This window comes from Macaca mulatta, chromosome 11 (genome assembly GCF_049350105.2).
Source record: "Macaca mulatta isolate MMU2019108-1 chromosome 11, T2T-MMU8v2.0, whole genome shotgun sequence".
Classification (NCBI taxonomy): Eukaryota; Metazoa; Chordata; class Mammalia; order Primates; family Cercopithecidae; genus Macaca; species Macaca mulatta.
This window is the reverse complement of record NC_133416.1, coordinates 11,906,443-11,931,973: the sequence shown is the minus strand read 5'-3', so window position 1 is coordinate 11,931,973 and position 25,531 is coordinate 11,906,443. Positions and strand designations below refer to the sequence as shown.

The 25,531-nt window shown below is 44.7% G+C and overlaps 1 protein-coding gene and 1 pseudogene across 10 annotated transcripts in view; both read left to right on the top strand.

Moving 5' to 3' along the window:
• Window positions 1–4,384: 4,384 nt before the first annotated feature.
• On the top strand, window positions 4,385–5,199 carry LOC722259 (Fanconi anemia core complex-associated protein 24-like; annotated as a pseudogene).
• A 1,626-nt stretch (window positions 5,200–6,825) lies between these two features.
• Window positions 6,826–25,531, top strand: part of RIMKLB (ribosomal modification protein rimK like family member B) — a 104,985-nt gene continuing 86,279 nt past the window's right edge. For 6 of the 10 annotated variants that reach the window (XR_013400633.1, XR_013400630.1, XR_013400632.1 and 3 more), the window contains exon 1: window positions 24,457–24,916. The gene's annotated coding sequence lies outside the window, so the exon portion shown is untranslated. Of the gene's footprint in view, window positions 7,041–23,822; window positions 23,953–24,456; window positions 24,917–25,531 lie in introns of those variants that run through there. The other 4 variants (XM_077953088.1, XM_077953089.1, XM_015151009.3 and 1 more) reach the window with 4 other exon arrangements.

Sequence of the window (25,531 nt, the reverse complement as noted above, 5' to 3'; positions counted from 1 at the left end):
TTCCTTTTTTAGGGCACCAGGGGCCAGCATCTCGTCCCGTTGCCTAGGCTGGCGTGCAGTGGCGCTATCTCAGCTCACTGCAACCTCTGCCTCTCAGATTCAAGCGATTCTCCTGCCTGAGCCTCCCAAGTAGCTGAGATTAGAAGCATGTGACACCATGCCCAACTAATTTTTGTATTTTTGGTAGAGATGGGGTTTCACCATGTTGGCCAGGCTGGTCTTGAACTTCTGACCTCAAGTGATCTGCCCACCTCAGCCTTTCAAAGTACTAAGATTACAGTCATGAGCCACTGCATCCAGCCTCTTGTTGCAATTCTTTCTTTCTTTCTTTCTTTCTTTCTTTCTTTCTTTCTTTCTTTCTTTCTTTCTTTCTTTCTTCCTTTCTTTCTTCCTTTCTTTCATTTATTTATTTTTGAGAGGGAATCTCGCTCTGTCGCCCAGGCTAGAGTGCAATAGCACAATTTTGGCTCACTGCAACCTCCACCTCATGGGTTCAAGCAATTCTCCTGCCTCAACCTCCCGAGTAGCTGGGATTACAGGTGCCTGTCACCACACCCAGCTAATTTTTGTATTTTAGTAGAGACAGGATTTCACCATGTTGGCCTGGCTGGTTTCGAACTCCTGACCTCAGGTGATCCACCCACCTCGGCCTCTCAAAATGTTGGGATTACAGGCGTGAACCACCACATCTGGCCCTTTTCTCACAGTTCTAAGAAAAGCTGTCACACAAGAACCTCTTTGTTGCTGAATAATACAGACACATTTCAGTCTTACATTCTTATTTTCTGAAACATTAGTCACTGCTGACCAGTCCCTACTTTTGAAATGTCCCCTCCTCTTGACATCTATGATATCACAGATGTTTGTTTTCCTCTTAACACCTCTCTAGTGTTCTTTTACATTTTTTTTTTCTTCTTCTTCTTCTGTTTACTCTTAAGTGCTGGTTTTCAAGGTTCTGGCCTGGCCACCTCTCTTTTTACTGTACGTTCTCCCTCTCCTCAATCCACTCCCAATTCTTCATTTACCATCTATTGGTTTATTCTCCCAGATCTATACTTCAGTCTAAACTCTATCTGTCACCTAAAATAATCAAAAGGGTCAGGATCTAATTTCAAAACAGTTTATTCCAGTGCAAAGTGTGAAGATGGCACACCTGGAAATATCAACTCCAAAAGAAGAAAGTCAGCTTTGTGAAGTCAGGAAGTTAAGGGTTTATTTATATAGACAGAGGAACTTTGAGCAGGATTACAACTCTTTTTAGACAAGGTTGGCACATAGTTATAGCAAACTGAATGGTTATAAAAGTGTTTCTTTTTGGGAGAGTACATATAGTTGTTTTCTTGTTTTTCTTTTTCTTTTTTTTTTTTACAGAAGTGTAATAGTCATGGATTTTCTGTCGTCTGGTCTAAGCAAGGCAGAACAACAAAGAAAAAGTTAATCTGTAACAAAGGTCATTAATTAAGAAGGCAGGAGGTTTTTGTCCCTGACGTCGTTTAATTTTCTCTAGTCATTGTACGGGACAAGAAAAATGAGAAAGCGAGTTAATCTATAATCTGAGAAACATGTTATAGCCATATGTGACTCAGATCAGTCTCATCTCTGTCAAGGTTTAAATGTTTTGAGGGGTTCCAACAGCTTTTCTTTTTGAGACAGAGTCTCATGTTGTCACCCAGGCTGGAGTGCAGTAGCATGACTTCCTAGGCTCAAGCGATCCTCCCACCTCAGCTCTCCCAGTAGCTGGGACTATGAGCATATACCACCACACTCGGCTAATTTTTTGTATTTTTTTGTAGAGACAGGTTTTTACCATGTTGCCTGGGCTGGTCTTGAAATCCTGAGCTTGAGTGATCCCCCAGCCTTGGCCTCCCAAAGTACTAGGATTACAGGAGTGGGCCACTGTGCTCGGCCCCCAACAGCTTGTTTTTTTGTTTTGTTTTGTTTTGTTTTGTTTTGAGACAGAGTCTTGCTCTGTTGCCCAGGCTGGAGTGCAGTGGCATAATCTCAGCTCACTGCAACCTCTGCCTCCTGGGTTCAAGTGATTCACCTGCCTCAGCCTCCTGAGTAGCCAGCACTAAGGGTGTGTACCACCACGCCTGACTAATCTTTGTACTTTTAGTAGAGATGGGGCTTCACCATGTTGGCCAGGCTGGTCTTGAAATCCTGACCTCAGGTGATCCACCTGCCTCGGCTTCCCAAAGGGCTGGGATTACAGGTGTGAGCGACCACACGCAGCTCAGCAGCTTTTACATTGTACTTATTTTCACATATCTATGTCCTCAACTCTAAGTCTGAATATGCAATAGCACATCATTGTTTGAACATCCCATAGACACCTTGAGTCAGACAGGCTTTAATTACAGAAAGTCCACTCAGAAAGGGGAAAAGCTAAAGAAACACTCTAGTCTGAGCCCCCAGGAATGACTACCAAGGGACTCTATTGCTTCTCCCACCATCTAGGGGCCATCTTCCAATATTAGAATGTCACCACTTGGGCATGAGAACCACCCTGGCTGTACTATTGTCCACACTAAGAAATTGGATGCTCACTCCTTGCTGTTCTTCTCACTGAGCTTGGTTTTTAATTCAAGTCTCATTCTAGCATATACAGTCGCTGGAACCTAAATCACATTCAAACTCTAGCTGTAGGAGAGTCTTGGATATGTAGTTTTTCATTTTCCACCACCTGTAGTACAGGAAAAGCTCAAGAAAAATGTGTGGATAAATGTTGATCTAGCTAAATCCCTAATAGCTCAACACGTCTGGGACAGAATTGTCATCTTCCTGCACAGTGCACCCCCGCCCTCAGCTAGACTGGTGCCATGATCTACTAAGTCACACAGTTGAAATATGTGTGAATCATCCTCATTTTCCTCAATTTCTCTCTTTGCCTAACTTGAGTCCCAGCACACACACCACACCCTTTATCACACACCACACCCTTTATCATTAGAATCCCACTGAGTCTACCTCCTTAATATCTTTCAAATCCATCCATCTTCTATTCTTTCCACACGGCTTCAGCTCTGTTCAGTCATTACTCTAACAGAGTCCTAAGTGACCCCCCAGTTCCCATCCAAGCTTCCCCATCTTTATGATACAAAGCAGCCAGAGTAATCTCTTTAGCACTAATCTGATTAAGTCATTCCCTGGTTTAAAAACTATAAACACTCTTCATTATTCTTAGGATATGGATGAAACTCCTTAGCATGACATACACAGCTATTCATAATATTTTTATGTTGTGTCATCAGTGCTCCAACCCACCCACCCCAGAACCTTTGCCTTTTTTTTTTTTTTTTCTTTTTTTGAGACAGGGTCTCGCTCTGTTACCGAAGCTGGAGTTCAGTGGCATGATCTCAGCTCACTGGAACCTCCACCTCCTGGGCTCAGGTGATACTCCCACCTCAGCTTCCCAAGTAACTGGAACTACAGGCATGCACCACCATGCCTGGCTAATTTATTTTATTCATTTATTTATTTATCTATTTTTTTATTTATTTTTGTAGAGACAGGGTCTTGCCATGTTTCCCAGGCTGGTCTCAAACTCTTGGACTCAACAATCAGCTCATCTTAGCCTCCCAAAGTGCTGGGATTACAGGTGTAAACCACCATGCTCACACGCCCAGCCTTCTCCCTTGTTTTTTAGCCATACTGAATTACTTGCAGTTCTTCAAAAGCTCAGAAGTCTTTCTTATTTTTCTGTTTTTTAATTAAATATATATTTTTTAAATTTAAAAATAGAGACAGGGTCCCGCTATGTCACCCAGGCTGGTCTCCATCTCTTGGACTCAAGTGGTCCTCGAACCTTGGCCTCCCAAAGTGCTAGGATTACAAGCATGAGCCACCACGCCCAGCCGGTCTTTCTTTTTTTCTTTTCTTTTTTTTGAGACTGAGTTTCACTCTTGTTGTCCAGGCTGCAGTGCAATGGTGAGATATTGGCTCACCGCATCCTCCGCCTCCCGGGTTCAAGCGATTCTCCTGCCTCAGCCTCCCAAGTAGCTAGGATTACAGGCATGCACCACCACACTCTGCTAATTTTGTATTTTTAATAGACATGGGGTTTCTCTATGTTGGTCAGGCTGGTCTCGAACTCCCGACCTCAGGCGATCGGCCTGTCTCGGCCTCCCAAAGTGCTGGGATTACAGGCATGAGCCACTGCGCCCGGCAGTCTTTCTTCTTTCTAAGACATTGGCAAATAATTTCAGTCTTTGAAAGAATACTCTGCAGATGAGATCCTGCCAGAGGCCCTAGCTTCTGGAATGCAGGGCTGTGTGCGGGAGAGACCGTTCAAGCTCTGTCTTGCATTTCCCTCATTGTGGTCACTGAGAAATAGCATGGATTCCAGCTGGTGCAGGGGATGCAAAGGAAAATTAAGTTCATTTTTCAGGATGGTCTGACATCAGATTTTTACCTATTTAGCAGATTCTTCATTCTTTATGTCACTGAAGCTGATTTAGTAGCCAGAAAATAGCTACATAAAGAGGCTTGGTCAGGTTAGGAATTCCAGTAATCTTCAAGGGGTTGTAGTAGTTGAAAAAGCTCATATGAGTGAACAATACTTTCCAGCCATACAGAAGTTCACTGTGCTTGACCTTGGGATGGCCAGCCAGATGGAAGCATCCTGCCTCACAGGATGCTTTGAAGAGCAAACCAAAGAGCTCTAGAAAAATCCTTTCTCATGAAGAAAGGGGCTCTGTTTTCTGAGCCATTTATTCTTTGTTTTTGTTTTTGTTTGGAGACAGTCTTACTTTGTCATCCAGGCTGGAGTGCAGTGGTGGCATGATCTTGGCTTACTGCAACCTCCACCTCCAAGTTCAAGTGATTCTCCTGCCTCAGCCTCCTGAGTAGCTGAGATTACAGGCACCCGCCACCACCACGCCTGACTAATTTTTGTATTTTTAGTAGAGACGAGGTTTCACCATTTTGGCCAGGTTGGTCTTGAACTCCTGACCTCAAGTAATCCGCCTGCCTGGGCCTCCTAAAGTGCTGGGATTACAGGCATGAGCCACTGCACCCGACCCATTCCTTCTTTGAAATGTGCAGCAGATTCCAGGATTTGGAAAAGTTAAAGCCTTCCTTTTGCTACAGAAGTTTCCAAGTATCCAGGAGCTGAGTAATGATTCCATCCAAGAACTCGAGCAGCTTATTGGACAAGTGGTAGCAGAGCAAATTCATGCCTTCTTCACACAGTCCAAGTGATGCACGGCCTTATGTCTACTCTGTATTCTCCTTTAGACCGCGAACAACAAGATCTTGTTTTCATATTTAAAAACCAAGAAAAATATTTCTTCTCACAGCAACTAGTGAAAGATGAGGTGAGGCCTGAGCGGAGCCTGCGAGTCATCCTGCTGTCAGAGGCATGTGAACCAGAGCAACTCCATCGTGAATAGCAGCGGGATAAATGAGGTTGAAACCTACTGGTCTACATTCCCAGAGGGTTAAGGCATTGTAAGTCACAGGATGAGACAGGAGGTCAGCACAAAATACAGGTCATAAAGACCTTGCTGATAAAACAGGTTGCAGTAAAGAAGCCAGCCAAAACCTACCAAAACCAAAATGGACACGAGAGTGACCTCTGGTCCTCCTCACTGCTATACTCACACCAATGCCATGACAGTTTACGAATGCCATAGCGACATCAGGAAGTTACCCTATATGGTCAAAAAAGGGGAGGCATAGATAAGCCACCCCTTATTAGCATAGCATCAAGAAATAACCATAAAATTGGGCAACCAGTCACCCTCGGGGCTGCTCTGTCTTTGGAGTAGCCATTCTTTTATTCCTTTACTTTCTTAATAAATTTGCTTTTGCTTTGCACTGTGGACTCGCCCTGAATTCTTTCTTGTGCAAGATCCAGGAACCCTCTCTGGGGGTTTGGATCGGGACCCCTTTCCTGTAACACCGCTATACTGTCCAGGTTCAGGCATTGAAGTTATTGGACTGCAGAGGGCACTGCCTCATTCAGTTAAGATGAAAAGCGTCGCTAGAGATCTTCCCAAGACAGTCAGGGACTCTCATTCCCAGCAAAATGACAATTAGGGCAGATTTTAATGTGTGACCTTGACCTGCATCTATTATGGAATGGTCTTCTAAAAAGTTGTGTGTGCTAGATCTAAAAGACCCATCTAAAGGAAACAAACTTACGACGAAGCATTATGTATTACAAGCCCCTTGTTCCTGGGGTCAGAGCTGCTGTTCTTTAGGTCTGGTCTTTTTTTTTTTTTTTTTGAGACAGGATCTCACTTTGTCACCCAGGCTGCAGTGCAGTGGCACAATCTTGGGCTCAAACGATCCTCCCACCTCAGCCTCCCGAGTAGCTGGGACTATAGGTCGACACCACCACACCCAGCTAATTTTTGTAGAGATGGGGTTTCACCATAGCATATGGACACCATTCTTAGGCTGGTCTCAAACTCCTCAGCTCAAGCGACCCACCCTCCTCGGCCTCCCAAAGTACTAGGATTACAGACATGAGCCACTGCGTCTGGCAGGTCTGGTCTTCATATACCAGTGCTTTGAGGGTTGCTGCCAATGTAAACAAGCAATTGTACAAATATATATATTTATAGAATAAGTGTGGTATAATAAAAAATACATTTGGTCTTTGGGCCTGGTTCCTGTCACAGAAACCTTAAAATCCTTGGAATTTCCTGAGTGATAAGAGTGTCTTTTGTTATTCACAACAAGCCCCTGATCTTGCATAACATCAGTCACACCTGAACTTGTGCTACGTTAATACATGACGTAAGGCGTGGCTCCTGTTCCGGATGAAACTGCTCAGGTAAAGACCAAGGGATAAGAGGAGTGGAACTATCAGCCCCACCCACTGACCTTCGGGAAGCAGGCGGGAGAGGGGGCTGGAAATAAAGCTCTATAAAAACTCATGAACAGTGGGTCTTGATGAGCTTCCGGGTTTATGGATTCGTGGGCTGCTTCCAACTGCTAGGAGGGTGGTGCACGCCAATTCCGGGACCGAAGACCCTGTGCTCAGGACTCTTCCAGACCTCTTTATCCGGCTGTTCATCTTCCATAATCAACTGGTAAGTAATACGTTTTCCTGAATTCCGTGAGCCATTCTAGCAAATGATGGAACGCAAGGAGGAGGTCATGGGAACCCCCAAATTTATAGCTGGTCAGTCAGAAGTACCGGGACTTTCAATTGGCATCTGGGTGGGAGCAGTCTTATGGGACTGAGCTCTGAGCTTGTGGGATCTGACATGACTGCAGGTAGATAATGTCAGTATTGAGTTGGATTGTAGGACACCCAGCTGGTGTTGGAGAATCTGGTCAGGGTGGGGAAAAAAAACTCGCACATCTGGTGTCAAAAGTGTTCTGTGTGAGGTTGTAGAGAAACAAATGTATTTCTTAGAATACGTAAATTAAAAAACACATACAAGGAATCAGAATTCTTGAAAGTGGAGGGAAGAGTCTGTAGTTCCTAAAACGGGACACAAGAGGGCAACAAATAACCTCCAGAGCCTTGCCATCGAGTTGCTTTTCTTTCCAAGGGGTTTACACTTTAGTTGATTGCTAATATAGTTCTTGTAGCAAGAATATTGAACTATGCCTGACAGGATGAAAGGCTCCTGATGACTAAGACCTGTACTTCATTTATAGTCGGTTTCCTTCTCAATGCCAGGCACTGCGTTGAGTACTGATATTTTTAAAAGATGAATCAGTCAAGGAGTCAAGAATTTCGTGGGAAAGAGCAACAAGTGATTCTTATTTTTTTATTTCCCCCAAATATAAAGAAACAAATGGTCAAACCCATTTCCATCAGTAATACTAACTGCTTCAGATGGTGGAGAAAGGCCGGGCACGGTGGCTCACGCCTGTAATCCCAACACTTTGGGAGGCCGAGGTGGACGGATCACCTGAGGTCAGGAGTTGGACACTAGCCTGACCAACATGAGGTGAAACCCCTTCTCTACTAAAAATACAAAATTAGCCGGGCGTGGTGGAGCATGCCTGCTGGAGAATCGCTTGAATCCGGGAGGCGAAGGTTGGGGTGAGCCGAGATCTCACCATTGCACTCCAGCCTGGGCAATAAGAGCAAAACTCCGTCTCAAAAACAAACAAACCAAAGATGGTGGAGAAAGACAAGGCGTGGTGCCTGTAATCCTAGCACTTTGGGAGGCTGAGTCAGCCTGGGCAACATGGCAAAACATGCCACATCTTAAACCCGTTTTTCTTTTTACATAGACTTGATTTTCTAAAGAAGTTTTAGGTTCACAGCAAAGTTGAAAGGCAGGTTAGAGTTCCCATGTATTCCTCGCCTTAACATGCATTTCCTCCTCTAGCACCAACATCACTGACCCAGAGTGGTACATTTGTTAAAACTGATGAACCTACATTGACACATCATCACTCAGAGTCCACCACCACGCCCAGCTAATTTGGTATTTTCAGTAGAAACGAGGTTTCTCCATGTTGGTCAGGCTGACGTTGAACTCCCGACCTCAGCTGATCTGCCCGCCTCAGCCTCCTAAAGTGCTGGGATTATAGGCGTGAGCCACCGCGCCCGGCATGCAGCTACTGATCTTTTTAACATCTCCGTAGTTTTGTTTTTTTCCAGAATGTCATATAGTTAGAATCATACAGTATATGGACTTTTCAGATTGACTTCTTTCATTTAGTAATATGCTCTTAAGGTTCCTCCATGTCTTTTGGAGGCCTGATCATTTCTTTTTATTGCTGATTAATATCCCATTGTCTGAATATACCACAGTTCATTTATTCTTTCATCTACTGAAGGACGTCTTGATTGCCCACAAGTTTTGGCAATTATGAATAAAGCTGCTATAAACATTCATGTGCAGGTTTTTGTGTGGCAATAAGTTTCATCTCCTATGAATGAATACCAAGGAGTATGATTGCTGGATCACATGGTAAGAGCATGTTTAGTTTTGTAAGAAACCACCAATCTGTCTTCCAAAGTGGCTGTCCCATTTTATGTTCTACCAGCAATGAATGAGAGTTTCTGTTGCTTCACAGCCTCCCCAGCATTTGATGGTGTCTGTGTTCTGAATTTTGGCCAATCTCACAGGGGCATAGTGGTGTCTTATGTTTTAATTGTTATGCCCCCAATAACATATAATAATGTGTTTATAACATATAAAACATAATGTGCAGCACCTTTCCATATGCCCATTTGCCATCTGTATATCTTTGACGTGGTTTCTGTTCAGATATTTTGCCCATTTTAAAAATTTAGGTTAAATTTTTTTTAAGAGTTGTATTATTTTGAATAATATGCCTTTTCCAGAAGTGTCTTTTGCAAATATTTGTTCCCAGTCTGGCTTGTCTTCTCATTCTCTTGACATTCTCTTTAGCAAAGTGGATGCTTGTAATTTTGTTTTTTTGTTTGTTTGTTTGAGACAGGGTCTCGCTCCTGCCTCCCAGGCTAGAGTGCAGTGACACGATCTCGGCTCACTGCTACCTCCGCCTCCCAGGTTCAAGCAATTGTCCTGCCTCAGCCTCCGGAGTAGTTGAACTTAAAGGTGCCTGCCACCACACCCGGCTAATTTTTGTATTTTTAGTAGAGGCGAAGTTTCACCATGTTGGCCAGGTTGGTCTCGAACTCCTGACCTCAAGTGATCCACCCCCCCCCCCAGCCTCCCAAAGTGCTGGGATTACAGGCGTGAGCCACTGTGCTCCACCGATGTTTGTAGTTTTGATAAAGTCAAATTATCAATGGGAGTTCTCAATTATTTCCAAGTTATTTCAAAGGATTATGCCTTTGGTGTTGTATCTGAAAAGTTACTGCCATACTGAAGGTCATCTAAATTTTCTCCTTTTTTTTTTTTTTTTTTTTGAGACAGAGTCTCACTCTATTGCCCAGGCTGGGGTGCAATGGCGTGATCTTGGCTCACTGCAAGCTCTGCCTCCCAGGTTCACACCATTCTCCTGCCTCAGCCTCCCAAGTAGCTGGGACTACAGGCGCCCGCCGCCACTCCTAGGGTTTCACCGTGTTAGCCAGGATGGTCTTGATATCCTGACTTCGTGATCTGCCCGCCTCGGCCTCCCAAAGTGCTGGGATTACAGACGTGGGGCACCGCGCCCGGCCTCCTTTTTTTTTTTTTTTTTTTTTAAGATGGACTCTTGCTCTGCCACCCAGGCTGGAGTGCAGTGGCACCATTTCTGCTCACTGCAACCTCTGCCTCCTGTTTCAAGCCATTCTCCTGCCTCAGCCTCCTGAGTAACTGGGACTACAGACACATGCCACCCCACCCAGCTGATTTTTGTATTTTTAGTATGTTGGCCAGGCTGGTCTCCAACTCTTGAGCTCCAGTGATCCACCCGCCTCAGCCTCCCAAAATGTTGGGATTACAGGCGTGAGCCACCACGCCCGGCCTAAATTTACTCCTATGTTATCTCATAGGAGTGGTATCTTTTGCATTTTGCATATAGGTCTGTGATCCATTGTGAGTAAATTTTTGTGAAGTGTGTAAGGTCTGTGTCTATTGTCTAGATTTTTTTTTCCCATGTAAATGTCCAGTTGTTCCAGCACTTTTTTTTTTTTTTTGAGACAGAGTCTTACCCTGTTGCCCAGGCTGGAGGGCAGTGGCTCACTGCAACCTTCCAGGTTCAAGTCTCCTGGGTTCAAGTGATTCTCTCGCCTTGGTCTCCCAAGTAGCTGGGACTACAGGTGCACGTCACCATGCCCGGCTAATTTTTTTGCATGTTTTGTAGAGACGGGGTTTCACCACGTTTTCTAGGCTAGTCTTGAACTCCTGAGCTCAGGCAATCTGCTTGCCTCGGCCTCCCAAAGTGGTGGGATTACAGGTGTGAGCAACCACACCCAGCCTGTGTTTTTTTATTTCAAATTACACTTGCTCATCCCTGATAAGAAAGCAATTAATTTTTGTATGTAAACTTTTATCCTGCAATTGTGCTAGAATTGCTTATTAGTTTCAGGAGTTTTTTTTTTTTTTTTAATTCTCTTAGACTTTTTATATAGGCAATCGTCATCTGCGAACAAGGACAGTTTTATTTTTTCCTTCTCAATCTGTACACATTTTATTTCCTTTTCATGTCTTGTTGCATTAGCTAGTATTGAAAAGTGGTAAGAGAAGACATGCTTGTCTTGTCCTTTGTCTTAGTGGGAAAGCTTCAAGTTTCTCACCAACAGGATGTTAGCTGTAGTTTCTTTGTAGATGTTCTTAATGCAGTTGAGGAAGTTCCTCTTTATTTTCAGTCTTCGGAGAGTTTTTATTTTTATCCCATATTTCATTTAAAAATGCCAAGAGTTTTTTTTGTTGTTGTTGGTTTTGTTTGATCATCAATGGCTGTTGGATTTTGTCAAATGGCTCTTTCAGCATCTATTGGTATGATCATGTGATATTTCTTCTTTAGTCTGTTGATGCAATGGATTGCATTAATCGATTTTTCAGATATTGAGCCTGCCTTGGTTGCAGTATATAATTCTTTTTATTAAATTGTTACATTTAGTTTGCTAATATTTTGAGGATTTTTACATCTATGACAGATATTTTAACATCCATAGGATTTGTAGTGATGCCTGCTCTTTCATTTCTTTTCTTTTTCTTTTTTTTTTTTTAAGATGGAATCTCGCTCTGTTGCCCAGGCTGGAGTGCAGTGGCCAAATCTCAGCCTCAGCTTCCCAAGTAGCTGGGACTACAGGTGTGCACCACCATGCCTGGCTAATTTTTTTATTATTTATTTATTTTTTCTTTTTTGAGATGGAGTCTCACTCTGTCTCCCATGCTGGAGTGCAGTGGGGCAATCCCAGCTCTCTGCAAGCTCCGCCTCCCAGGTTCAAGTGATTCTCCTGCCTCAGTCTCCCGAGTAGCTGGTGCCCACCACCACGCCTGGCTAATTTTTGTATTTTTAGTAGAGACAGGGTTTCACCATATTGGCCAGGCTGGTCTGAAACTCTTGACGTTGTGATCCGCCCACCTCGGTCTTCCAAAGTGCTGGGATTACAGGCGTGAGCCACCGCGCCCGGACTCATTTTTGTGTTTTTAGTAGAGACAGGGTTTCACCATGTTGGCTAGGCTGGTCTCGAACTCCTGACCTCGGCTGATCCGCTGATCCACCCACCTTGCCCTCCCATAGTGCTGGGATTACATTACAGGTGTGAGCCAACGAGCCCGGCAGTCTTTCATCATTCTTTCTTACTTTCTTTTTTGGAGGCGGAGTCTCACTCTGTCACCCAAGGTGGAGTGCAGTAGCCCGATCTCGGCTCTCTGCAACCTCGGCCTCCCAGGCTCAAGCGATTCTCCCACCTCCGCCTCCCCACCACACGCGCGTGACACCTCGACCAGCTATTTTCTTTTTTCGAGACAGGGTTTTCTTTTGTTTTGTTTTGGAGCGCAGTCTCCCTCTGTCTCCCAGGCTGGAGTGCAGTGGCGCCATCTCGGCACACTGCAAGTTCCGCCTCCCGGGTTCACGCCCTTCTCCTGCCTCAGCCTCCCAAGTAGCTGAGACTACAGCACCCGCCACCACGCCCGGCCAATTTTTAAAATATTTTTAGTAGAGACGGAGTTTCACCATGTTAGCCAAGATGGCCTCGATCTTCTGACCTCGTGATCCGCCCGCCGCGGACTCCCGAAGTGCTGGGATTACAAGCGTGAGCCACCGCTCAGCCAGAGCCAGGGACAGGGTTTTCACCCTATTGTCAAGGCTGGTCTCCAACTCCTGAGTTTAGGCGATCCACCAGCCTTTTCCTTCCAAAGTGCTGGGATTACAGGCATGAGCCACCGCGCCCGGCCATGCTCTTTCATTTCTAACATTATTAATTTGTCTCATCCCTCTTTTTAATTTATTTTTATTTTTTAATTAATTAGCCTGGCTTATTGATTTTATGGAACTTTTCAAAGAACTAGCCTTTGGTTCTTATTGGTTTTCTCAGTTCCTGTTTACAGTTTCGTTATATCTATGCTTTTTTTTCTGTGTATATTAAATTTATTTGCTCTTCCTTTGTAGCTTCCTGAGGCAGACACTTAAATTCAATTATTTATTTTTAGTTTTTTTTTTTTTTCGAGATGGGGTCTTGTTCTGTTGTGCCAGGAGTGCAGTGGCGTGATTACAGCTCACTGCAGCCTCAATCTCCCCAGGCTCAAGCGATCCTCCCATCTTTGCCTCGAGTAGCTGGGACTATAGGTACAAGCCACCACACCCAGCTAATTTTTTTATGTTTTGTAGAGACAAGGTTTTATTATGCTGCCCTGGCTGATCTTGAACTCCTGGGCTGATCTGCCCACCTTGGTCTCACAAAGTGCTGAGATTCGGCAATTTTTAGATGTTTCTTTTTTTCTTTTTTTTTTCTTTTTTGGAGACAAAGTCTCTCTCTGTCGCCCAGGCTGGAGTGCAGTGGTGTGATCTTGGTTCACTACAACCTCCCCCTCCCAGTTTTCAAGGGATTCTCCTGCCTCAGCCTCCCAGGTAGGTGGGATTACAGGCAGGGACCACTACACCAGGGATAATTTTTGTATTTTTATTAGACATGGGGTTTTACTATGTTGGCCAGACTGGTCTTGAATTCCTGGTCTCAAGTGATCTGCCCGCCTCGGCCTCCCAAAGTGTTGGGATTAGAGGTGTGAGCCACCATGCCTGGCTTCTTTTTTTCTAATATATGCATTCATTGCTGTGTATTCCCATCTAAGTACTGCTTTTACTGCATTCCACAGATTTTATGTTGTATTTTTATTTTCATTTTCCATTGACTTGTATTAATTTATTATTATTATTATTTTGAGACGGAGTCTCTCTGTCACCCAGGCTGAAGTGCAATGGCATGATCTCGGCTCACTGAAACCTCAACCTCTGACTCCAAGTTCAAGCAATTCTCCTGCTTCAGCCTCCCAAATAGCTGGGATTACAGGCATGTGCCACCATGCCTGGATAATTTTGTGTTTTTAATAGAGACAGGGTTTCTCCATGTCGGTCAGGCTGGTCTCGAACTTCCAACCTCAGGTGATCTGCCCACCTCAGCCTCCCAAAGTGCTGGGATTACAGGTGTGAGCCACTGCACCCGGCCAACTAATTAAAAAAAAATTTTTTTTTGAGACAGTTTCACTCTTGTTGCCCAGGCTGGAGTGCAATGGCATGGTCTCGGCTCACTGCAACCTCCGCTTCCTGGGTTCAAGCAATTCTTCTGCCTTAGCCTCCCAAGAAGCTGGGAATACAGGCACCCGCCACCACGCCTGGTTATTTTTTGTCTTTTTGTCTAGATGGGGTTTCACCATGTTGGCCAGGCTGGTCTCGAACTTCTGACCTCAGGTGATCCACACACCTTGGCCTCCCAAAGTACTGGGATTACAGGTGTGAGTTACCACACCCGGCCTCCACTGACTTTTAAAAGGTTAATGCTGTATAGACAGCTGCATATATATAGATGCAGCGTTCAATCCTATGCAGATTTGGAGAGGGCTCCACAGAGGGATTATGGAGAAATCAGTGTTTATGAACTTTAGCGCATCAGAATCATCAATGTATAACAAAATGAAGAATCTTCTGCTCTTTCTCTGAGGATTTCAATTTGGTGTGTCTGTGGTGGGGCAAGAATATGTACTTGGCAACCACCTTCAAGTGATTCTGATTCAGATGCGTTCACTAAATTCAGGCTTTCTTACTTTATACCAGTATTTCTCAAATTTGAGTAAGTACCTGAATCCCCCTGAGGGCATGATTGCCAGATAAATACAGGATGATCCGTTTACTGTATGTGTCTCGAATACTGTAATATTTGGGCAAATAATCTAAGTAAAATTCAAATGTGCTTCCTCTCTAAGCATCACGAGTACTTTCAAATTAGGAGTTTAAATTTCCCTTGTGGCAGACATTTGTGATGATTATTTTGTCTTTTTAGGACATTTCAAAATATACAACCTCATCAAAGGATTTTCCTCTTCATTACTGTTTCTCCTGTTAACTTTTTCTTAATATCTCCATCCTCCTTCTGTGGTCACTCCAGAAACAAAAAGCTCCAGAGAAACATTACAACTTATTTTTCATATTTTTTCCTCTTTTCTTTGTTTCTCCTTTTATTTTCACACTTCTTGCTCCATTTCCTCTCCGCCTCTGCTCTCTGTCTTTCCTTTGTAAGTCTCTGCTTTTGCCCAAGTTGTCCTGGACAAAATGAAATTTCTACCAGGGCTCCCCTCCCTCCTTTCTTCCTTTCTATTTTCTTCTCTTTTTCCTTCCTTTCTGCTTTCTCCCTCAGCCATCCATGTCAAAATTAAAATCTATTGAAACAAATTAGGGAGTTAGAGTACTGGGGACCAGCCTACGTTATTGTGTTCCATAAGGAGATTCTGTTCTGACAGTCCTCTTGCTAGAACAAGTTCCAAGTCAGGAAAGAAAAAAAAAAAAAGCAGGGGACTGGGGAGAGCTTCAAGAAACAATTGCTTTGCCTGAGGATCTGTTAAGAGAGTGATGGATGGCACTGCAGTTAGGACTTGGAGAACTGCAGGAAAAGGAGGGGAGTCATTGCCAGGCAGCATGAGGGGAGGAGGTGTCTAGAAGAAACAGCCATTCAGGAAGAGCTTATGAAAGGGGTGGAGAATGCACTGCCTGTGTATGCTGCAAGACCTTTCTGCAGACATTGTGTCTTTGTGAGCTGACTGCAGAGGCCATGTGCATGTGAAATGTGTGAGAATGTATGTGTTGCTTGTTTCAGATCATGGATGAACCTGTGAATTGCTGACTGCAAGAAACAGGAGTGGATTGGTGAAAAGATCTTGCAGCCAGAGTGCTTGTTTGTGGTTGTGTGGTATGTGCGGCTGACTTTTTGCCAAATGCACTGTTCTGATTCCAGCTCTGAAAGTTTAGTGGAAGTCTGGCAGATTAAGCCAAGACACAACAAAGTCAGAATTTAGAAGAAAATATGGGGGCAACATGAGAGGGAAACAGAAGCTGTTACAATAAGAGACAAGAAAAGGGAGATTTAGGGAAAGGGGAATGAGAAAACAAAAGATAAATAATAGAAATTATTTTCTTAGGAAAATTTTAAAGAAGAGCAGAAAGAAAAACAACACATTCTTTCAGATGTAGGCACTGTACACTTTTAGTTCTTCTGGTACTCCAGTTCTTAGTCTCCCCAATTTCTTTCTGGATGGTTTATCTTGAAATAATGTATATTACAGGTATATTTTGGTTATACCAGAGGATATTTAAACCTTAACAATTATCCAGAAATGAGCATTACTGTTTTTAGATGATTAAAAAAATTATTGTTCTTAAAGGAGGGCTGTTAAGCATAATGAAAGGACATTCAGTTTTGATCCAGGGATTAATTGAACAGGATTAGAGAATTTGTGTGTATGTTTAAAATAATGTGTGAAGTGCACAACGTATTTCTTTTTTTTTTTTTTTCCTGAGGCGGAGTCTTGCTCTGTTGCCCAGGCTGGAGTGCAGTGGCAGGATCTCGGCTCACTGCAGCCTCGGCCTCTTGGGTTCAAGAGATTCTCCTGTCTCAGCCTCCCAAGTAGCTGGGATTACAGGCGCCCAGCACCACCCCTGACTAATTTTTTCTATTTTCAGTAGAGATGGGGTTTTGCCATGTTGGCCAGGCTAGTCTGGAACTCCTGACCTCAGCTGATCTGCCTGCCTCGGCCTCCGAAAGTGCTGGAATTACAGGCATGAGCCACTGTGCCTGGCCGTGCATGACATATTTCAAAATAGAGATAATAAAATACACCTTATCTCCACATTCTAAAGATGGTTATTGTTATTACTTTATTAGCAAAATTTAACAGGGGCTACCTATATGTGAATAAGATATTTAACTTAGTCATGAGATTTTCTTCTAGATTTGGTAAACACAAGGACGGCATAACTTTTAGATTGAATGTGGGCTGAAAAGAGACGTCCTAGTTGGGAGCATCCTAGTTTTGCTTTGTTGCCAAAACATTATAACTACATATTTTGACTTCAAATTGCAACCATTATAATGTCTCTCTTTCCCAGCATTTTGCTTAATTAATATTTTAAACTGAAATAATTAATAGAAATTATATTTCCAACACTACTTTTGCTCCATTCATTAATCTTTCTTTTGTTTCATTCAGCCATATTTTCCTCCTGTACTTATTCTACTCTTTTTTCCATCTGCCTCTCTCCTTTGTTATTTCTTCCCCTCTGTCATGTTTCCCTGGATTTGATTAAAGTCTCCTTCACTTTTTCCTCATCCTTCTCTCTTTTATTGAAATCACTCCTTTTCAGGTTTGTCTTTCTCCCCATTCCTTTCTCTGGTGTCTTTGTCTCCAGCAGAGGGGATCTGATGGTGATGCAGAGGTGGGGAATGAGGCCTGGGAGGACGCAGGCTGGGTATAGGGAGGAGAAAATGGGGCTTCAGCTGTTTCTGCAATCAGCCTACAAAAGGCTGACTTAAAACCTGCCTCTGTAAATCTCCCCTCTTCCACCCCCTCAAAGGGTCTCTCTACTTCCCCACCTTAAAGTCCACCTCCCCCATCCCCATTTCTCTAGTGACATCACTCCTTACCAGCTGTGACTGTCAGGGACTCTGACCTACTTTTGGCCACTCTATTAGGCAATAAGCCATGTTTTCTCCACTAAACTCAGGATTTTCTGCTAAACCCTCTTTGTCCCAGCATGCCAGTGGGTCCCTTTTGAAACCTCAAAACATTTTACAGTTACCTACAATACAGTCATTTTTTCATGCCTGAAGTTCGAGAAAAAGCATAATTGATAAAAAGCTTCTATGACTGTAGAAAATCCATTTGTGACTTAAATGGAGTTATACTTTATCAAAATAGAATCCATACGTATTTGAAGAATCATGTATGTGTTAGTAACAATTTTTTGTTGAATCTTTGGAAGTGATGCTCAGTTAATGGATTCTTAGGTCCTTTGTGGCAAATTATAATGTATGTAACATTATTTTTCACACGTTAGTAAATGCTACTTAAGCATGAACCCAAACAGCAGGCATTGATATTTAAGTAAAACTTTACTAAGAAGTTGGGGGAAACTGCAGACAATCCTTTTTATAGTCTTCCGAGGGATTACAAAAAGTGTTTGACAAAGCAGTTAAGAGCATGTACTTTGCTACCTGGATTCAAATATTGGCTCTGCTATTTTGCTAGCTGAGTGACTTTGGACAAGTTACTTAACCTCACTGTGTCTCCGTTTGCTCATCTGTAAAAAGAAGATACTCCAGGCCAGGTGCAGTGGCTCACGCCTGTAATCCCAGCACTTTGGAGGACCAAGGCAGGTGGATCATGAGGTCAACAGATCGAGACCATCCTGGCCAACATGGTGAAAACCCCTCTCTACTAAAAATACAAAAATGAGCTGGGTGTGGTGGTGTGTGCCTGTGATCCCAGCTACTTGGGAGGCTGAGGCAGGAGAATCACTTGAACCCGGGAGGCAGAGGTTGCAGTGAGCCGAGATTGTACCATTCCACTCCAGACTGGCGGCAAAGCGAAACTCCGTCTCAAAAAACAAAACAAAACAAAAAATAAGATAATCCAAACCCAGTAGGGTTAGAACTTTCCATGTTCTAAGATATGATAGGTTTATTATGAGACTGGGGACAGTGATGTAACTATGTGTTTCAAGTATTTCTATGGTGTGATCCTCATGCCTAAGTCTACATTTTTTTGAGACTGAGTCTTGCTCTGTCCCCCAGGCTGGAGTGCATTACCTACAAATTCAGTCATGTTTCCCTGCACCAAGAGAGGGTTTTTTTTTTTTTTCTTTAATATTTGATGCTTCCTCTATTCTTTAGATGAGAACACTTCTAAGGTGCCTTTCCATAGTTTCTTATCTCATTTTTTCTTCTTCCATTCTTCCCAGTTTGTTATACTTCTAAGATCCTCCCAAAGACAGGGAAATCAGGACTGGGCAATTGCTGCCAACGATTTAATTTCATTGCCTCATTTTCTCTTCAGTCAGAGAGGACTAACAATATTTGCTCAACCTTACAATGTTCCCTGAGGCTACAATGAGTTTATAAACGTTGAGGGCTTTAAATAAAGAGCATTTTACAAATGGTTATTTTGGTCTCTAAGACGCTGTGCTCAAACTTTCATGTGTCTAAGGATCATTTAGTATGCTTATTCCAAATGCAGATAAACGGCCGATTTTAGACACTTTGAGTTGCTCAAGAAATGCAGGTACACAGGCTGATTGAGGTCAGAGGCAGAGGTCAAGGAATCTGCATTTTAAATAAGCATTCCAGGTAATGTCTATGTGGTAGAGGGGAAAAAAAAATAACCACATACAATTAAAGAAGTAGGGGGAAACCCACATCATGTTTCTTGCCAAGACTGTCTTTTCTTTCCACCCATTCTTTCTCTTCTATGATTCAGTCAATGTATGGTGTTTCCTCCCTTTGTGTCTGGCATCTGCATTTTCTTAGCGTAGTTAGAGAGACAGCTCAGTTTAATATGCTGAGATGGAGCAGGGAAAAGGAGGAGGGATGTGGGTGGAGAAAGCCTAGATCAGTGTTTAGCTATTCTACTGCAGACTGTTGTCAGGCTGGTTCTAGCCGGCTGGCTCCAGGAGAGGAAGCAGTGGGGAGAGCTAGATTTACTGCAGCTGCCGCTACTGTTCCTTATTTGCTAGTGAAGGTTCTGACATTAGACACCAACCACCTTTTCTCCAGTCACATGAATTTTGCAGTAATAATGTTAGATATTTCACAAAGAACACTATTTTAGGTCCTGAGGATAACCATCTCAAAGATGAAATTCTTGTTTACAATTCTCTTTACTACTTCGAGGCCGTTAGTTTTGAGCAGATCCCCGCTAGTTGCCTTGTCTTCAAACTCAGGGGGGAATGATTTGCAACAGATCATGTGTACAGGGCACTTAAAGGTTTTTGCTTGACCTGCAATAGACAAACCATTTATTGTTATTTCATTTGTAAATTATGTTTTTCTGACTGATGTAGATGTATACCTATGTACTCAAGTAGAATCAGAGACATGGGGTTGACTGGACCTGGGTAACTCTGTTAGGGGAGATTTTGTTTTCGTTAAACCCTCACTTTTATATGCCTTGACCCCAGTATCTTCATATTATCCCACCAAAAACTTTAAAATGCTTTGTATTGCAATTTTTTTTCTTTCTTTCTTTTGAGATGGAGTCTCGTTCTGTCGCCCAGGCTGGAGTACAGTGGCACTATCTCAGCTCACGGCAACCTCTGCCTCCCAGGTTCAAGTGATTCTCCTGCCTCAGCCTCCTGAGTAGGTGGGATTTCAGGTGCCCACCACCACGCCCAGCTAATTTTTGTATTTTTAATATAGATGGGGTTTCACCATGTTAGACCAGGCTGGTCTTGAACTCCTGACCTTAGGTGATCCGCCCACCTCAGCCTCCCAAAATGCTAGGATTACATGCGTGAGCCACCACACCTGGCCTGTACTGAAAATTTAGTTATATTCTAATCAGCTAATCCGACCGACTAGCTGAAATGGCTAGATAACATGTGTATTTCAGCACAACCAAATAGTTAATTCTAACATCTCTGTTCTATAAACTTGGTCTTTACCCTGTCTGTGTATTAAAATCCCCTGGAGGGCTCTGAAAAAATATTGGTGCCTGGACGCCAATGCTGATTTAATCAGTTTTTGGAAGCTCTCCTGTTGATTCTATTTTCTTTTTTAAAAAATAGAGATAGGGGCCAGGTGAGGCGGCTCATGCCTACAATCCCAGCACTTTGGGAGACTCAGGTGAGCGGATCACTTGAGGTCAGGAGTTCAAGGTCAGCCTGGCCAACATGGTGAAACCCCAAGTTTCTACTAAAAATACAAAAATTAGCTGGGCGCCTGTAATCCCAGCTGATCAGGAGGCTGAGGCAGGAGAATCACTTGAACCTGGGAGGTGGAGGTTGCAGTGAGCCGAGATCTTGCCACTGTACTCCAGCCAGGCTGACAGAGCGAGACTCCGTCTCAAAAAAGCAAAACAAAACAAAACAAAAAACAATAAACATAGAGACAGCCTATCCCCGTGTTGCCCAGGCTGGTCTTGGACTCCTGTACTCAAGCGATCCTCTTGTCTCAGCCTCCAAAAGTGTTGGAATTACAGGTGTGAGCCATCACACCCGGCCTCCTGTTGATTTTTTTTTTTTTTTTTTTTTTTTTGAGACAGAGTACCCATCTGTTGCGCAGGCTGGAGTGCAGTGGCCCGATGTTGGCTCGCTGCAACTTCTACCCCCAGGTTCAAGCGATTCTCCCACTTCAGCCTCCCCAGTAGCTGGGATTACAGGCACCACCACGCCCAGCTAATTTTTGTATTTTTAGTAGAGACAGAGTTTCACCATGTGGGCCAGGCTGGTCTCAAACTCCTGACCTCAGGTGATCCACCTGCCTCGGCCTCCCAAAGTGCTGGAATTACAGGCATGAGCCACCCTGTCGGGTCCCTCCTATTGATTCTCATGTGTCTAGGAATAAGAGCAAAAATCTGGAAGTGTTTTGGCGCAGGCAAAGGATGAACCCTAATTTCATCTCAAAGACATTACTCATCCATAGAGTTGTTCTCACACTCATAGGGATATGCAGTAAATATGACTATTTATATGATTATCACACATATCTGAACATTGTATAATTTCTCTTTGCTATTTGACTGTTTTGGTATCAATTAGTCTTGAATAATAATAGCTAACATTCATTGAGACTTAGTATGTTATGCATTATGTTTGAGTTACCTCATTCATCCTTCTATCTTAATAAAGTGGTGCTAATATGATCTTCATTTTATTGATGAGAAAACTGAGGTTTATGGAAGTTAAGCAACGATCTCATGCTGCTAGTAAATACAGCTAGGATTTCAAATCAGATTGATCTGACTCCAGACATGCTAGGTTACTTACAGTATGTCTTCCCAGGGGATTCAACTGACCCCCCCCCCCACCCCCCACCCCACCCCCGAACTTCCTAAAAAATATTAATTCACTAGTTAAAAATGAGTTGTGCATGATTATGCCAAGAACAACTACTTACAGTATTTTTGAGCAAGTGTTGCTACCCAAAGGAGATGTGAGTCCATAGCTGCCTAAACATATCAACCATGAATGCTCAAAGATTATGACTGAATATACGTACAGCCTTTCTGAACCTTGGGTTTCCAATATGGAAATGGTATAAATAATTTTTGTCCCCTTATTACTTCATACAAAAAGTATGATGTATGAATTTGATCATTACGTAAACATTATCTTAACAATATCACGATAATGGTAATCTGTTTAAGCCTTATCATTGGCTTTGTTTTTATAAATACCCTCCTGAGCTTTGTTTTACTCCCTGTTAGCTTAAGTCAAAAGCAACGTTGTTATATACATGCGAATATCTCAGAATGTGTATGGCACACAGTAGCAATACATTGAATAACAACTTTTTTTCGAGACAGAGTTTCGCTCTTGTTGCTCAGGCTGGAGTGCAATGGCATGATCTCAGCCTGAAACCTCCACCTCCTAGGTTCAAGTGATTCTCCTGCCTCAGCCTCCCGAGTAGGTGGGATTACAGGCATGCGCCATCACGCCTGGCTAATTTTGTATGTTTAGTAGAGACAAGGTTTCTCTATGTTGGTCAGGCTGGTCTCAAACTCCCGACCTCAGGTGATCCACCTGCCTCAGCCTCCCAAAGTGCTGGGATTACAGGCGTAAACCACTGTGCCTGGCCCTGAATAACAACTTTTAAGTGTTAATAGTCAAGTGAGTTAATAGTCATACTTCCTATCCACAGTTTCACCAGTACAACCCACTTTTTCTGGAGATGCACAGTTACCACAAATTGGATTCCTTAAGAGTGGGACTGAAGGAATAGCTTAAATATTATTATTGATCCTCTGTACAATTTTTTCCGTGTCAATTTCACTATGTCTATTTTGCCAGATTTTCAGTGTTAGTCTCTCTGTGCTCAAGCTTTCCTTGATCACAAAATGCTTCTCTTGGTTTTTGAGTTGAATATACTTTATGTCCCAGGGGGCTGAATATCAGAGTGGAAGTAAATAGCAACATTTTAGTTCTGTAGACCTTATCCCCTTCGTTCTCAAGATAGTGTATCTATCTTATAGGGCGTTTGTTCCTCTAAATTTTGTAAAACTAGACGCCTATCCTAGGTTACTCACTGATGTAACATTACAATAACACTAAACACTTTGAACAGCACTTGATCTGTGTCAGGTGTTAAATATTATACACTTATTAACTCATTTACTCCTATGACAACTCCATGAAGTAGGTAACTATTTTTATCCTCACTTTTACAGCTCATCAGATATACAGAGAGGTTAAGTTACTGCAGAGGATCACATGGGTAGCAGAACCATAAATCCAATCTGGGCCATCTGGATCCAGAAGTTACCATCCCGGGTTATGCTACATCTCTTAAAGGACTCTCAAGACGCTGAAATAAATTTGTCAAAATTTCGTTAAAAGCAGAAAATGAAATTATATTGGCGATTGACTGAGAGTGGAGTAGTGAAAAGTTGTTGGCTGAGGTCACTGAGACAGGGCTGAGACCAACAAGAAGGCAAACTGGTGAGCACACTACTGTACCTCACACCTGGTGTCTCTGGTGACTGACATTATTTGGAAGTGAATCTTCCATGTAAACCTGGAGGTCGTCGGTCGCCCTTGGTGTTTTTTTTTTTTTTTTTTTTCTTAAGAAAAAGGAATAGCGTAGTTGAACATTCATATTCTTAGCCTCCTTTGGGCTATAATTTTATTTTTTATACATAGTTTTAGAATTTACAAAATGCTCTTAAAATATCTCATTTCATTCTCACAACGACTCCGGACTGTACTTTTATCTTTTCACAACAAAGGCTCTGAGGAAGCGTAGCAACTAACTTGTCCAAGGTTTACGCTGGTTTCTAGGGGGCAGAGCTGGCGCTATCCACCCCGCCTCTATCTCCAAGCCCGCTTCAGCCAGGAAATTTATCATGTGGTTTTAAATTTGCCTCTCAATATACAGAGATACTGTCTCTACTCCGGTCACGGATAAAGACCTTCTAGGTATGAATGATCTTTGTTTCCATATCTTTGCCTACCGGAGGGAGGAACCACCGTAAGCGGGGACTCCGGGCGGCGGCCGGCGGAAGGGCTGGGCGGGAGGCGTGGGGATGCGGACAGGACCCTGCGCCCGAGGGGCTCGGGGGCTCGCGTCGTGGCTCCAGGCGCAGACATAAGGGGCCTGAGCAGGGAATGTGAGGGCGGGGAGGGCGTACAACGGAAGGGACTAATCTCGCGGTTTCGAGTTGGGAACAAACCTCGCCCCCACCCCCCATCCGTTTCCCTTTCTCAGTGAAGACGGTTTGGGGGCGGGTGGGGAGGCGCGTCCTCGGAGCGCCCTCGCGCTCCCTTTTCGCTCCCCGCGCGCGATCCATCGCCTCTCTTCCCCCGAGGCCAGCGATGGCTCCGGTGCGGGCGAGGAGCTGGGAGGGCGGGTCTCCACGCAGGTGTCAGATCCGCTCGGCAGTGCTCGGCGCGCTGGCCCGGCCCCCAGCTCCTCGGGCCGCCGCCCCCCGCCCGCCGCGCCGGCGCGCCAGGAGGGCGGGGCCCGGGCGCGCGCCGGTCCTCTGCAGGCGGGCGGGCGGCGCTCGGTCTCGGGGAGCGGGGCGGTCTCCGCCGGCGTCGCGCGCGCTGTGTGTGAGCGGGGTCGCGCGCGCGCGCGCGGCAGGCGAGTGAGGGAACGAGGAGCGGCCGGGTGTGAGTGTGTGGGAGTGAGAGTGTGTGGGAGTGGGGTGAGGGAGAGGCTGACGGGCCGCGAGGCTGTGAGAAACTGGGCTAGTGTGCGAGGACGCCCGGCCTGGCTGCGGGAGCCGCGGTCGGCGGAGGAGAAAGGAGGCGGCTCCCGGTATCCCGACCCCCTCCCCCTCCTCTCCTTCCCCTCACTTCCAGCCGCCCGGCGGCCCGCGCTTCCTCGAAGGCCCCAGCCCGGCTCCGTCGGCCGAGAGCGAGGGAGGAGCCCCCGAGCCAGGTGAGCGGTACGACCGCTGCTGCCCCCGGGTGTAGAGCAGTGAGGCGAAGGCGCGCCCTCCCGAGTGGGCGAGTTCAGCGGAATGGATCCCCCCACTGGCGGGGGCTGGGCCGGGGAGGGGACGGGGCTAGTGGAGGCCGGTGGTCGCCGCTCCGCGGAGTCGGTGGGGAGCGAGGCGGGGCCCGGCGTTCGCGCGTGTGCCGGGAGGCGCCGGCCCGTGGCGTGTGCGTGAGACTGGGCGAGCCGTGTCTTGGGGGCGGTGACCTCGGGCGTGTAAGGAGTGTGGTGTCCCCGCCGGCGAGGGGGTGTGGTAACCCCGGGAACGCCGGCTGGAGTCGGACCCGCGGGCTGCCGATGTGTCCTCGGGATTGCGGCGACGACTCCCCCACACACACCCGCCCCTCATTCCCACAAATTCTATGGAGCGACCGCGGGACGAGGATCGTGTGTTGCGGTCCCGCAGCGCCTGTTTTCGATTCCACGTTTCCCTCCTTACGTGTAAATTTTAGAGTGTGACAGTCATTCCACGTTTTCCGTTGACAGTCCTCTGAATGAGAAGGGGATGACCAAATAATTGCTTGTCTAGTTTTGATTCTTTAAAAATTTGAGGATGAT